We start from the raw sequence: 697 nt of genomic DNA, 5'->3' as shown, positions 1-697 counted from the left end.
CCTCCCCAGGCGATTTTTTCGCGCCGGCACCGAAAAAACGGCCCAGTCGCGCCCCCGGGAGCCCGATTTTCGCCGGCTTGGGCCGAAAACAGCGCCGGCGGACCCATCCCGAACCCGGCGCGCTGGGGGGTGCCCGGGGGCGCCGGGGCGAGTTGTTTTGGCGCGAAGAAGCCGCGGGCCAGCCGTGTCAGCGACTCGGCGCCTCGTCTCCCCCCCAACGGCCTCGGTTTCCGCAGGGAATCAATGGCAAGGCTGCCGCCGGTCAGCCTTGCCATTGATTCCTTCATGGGCGGCGCTTCACGGGGCGGCGCCGACGCCTCCCCTCTCTCGCACGCGTACACACGGGCGCGGCCTGGCTATAAAAGCCGGCGGCCTCCACTCCACTCTCCTGTACCCACACCAGCCCCGTCTGCCCCTCGCCGCTGTCCAGCCCCTCCCTCTCCCTGCCTCTCCCGAGCGCCGTCGCCGTCGCCATGGCAAAACGTTTCCCCGGAGGCGAGGCGGCGGCCAACGGCTTCGGCCGCCGTTCGCTCCGCGTTCTGGAGTCCTGGCTCCTGTTCCAGGCGAACATCCCGGCGCCGCCGGACATGCGCGCCGGGCCATCGGGGTGGAGGCTCAGCGCCGGGGGAGTGCCCATTCCCCCGTTGCCCGACGCCGCGGCGAAGCCGGAGTACTTCGCCGAGGAGGTCGAGATCGT

This window comes from Triticum dicoccoides, chromosome 5B (assembly GCF_002162155.2).
Source record: "Triticum dicoccoides isolate Atlit2015 ecotype Zavitan chromosome 5B, WEW_v2.0, whole genome shotgun sequence".
NCBI classification, from domain to species: domain Eukaryota; kingdom Viridiplantae; phylum Streptophyta; class Magnoliopsida; order Poales; family Poaceae; genus Triticum; species Triticum dicoccoides.
This window is presented reverse-complemented; position numbering follows the sequence as displayed.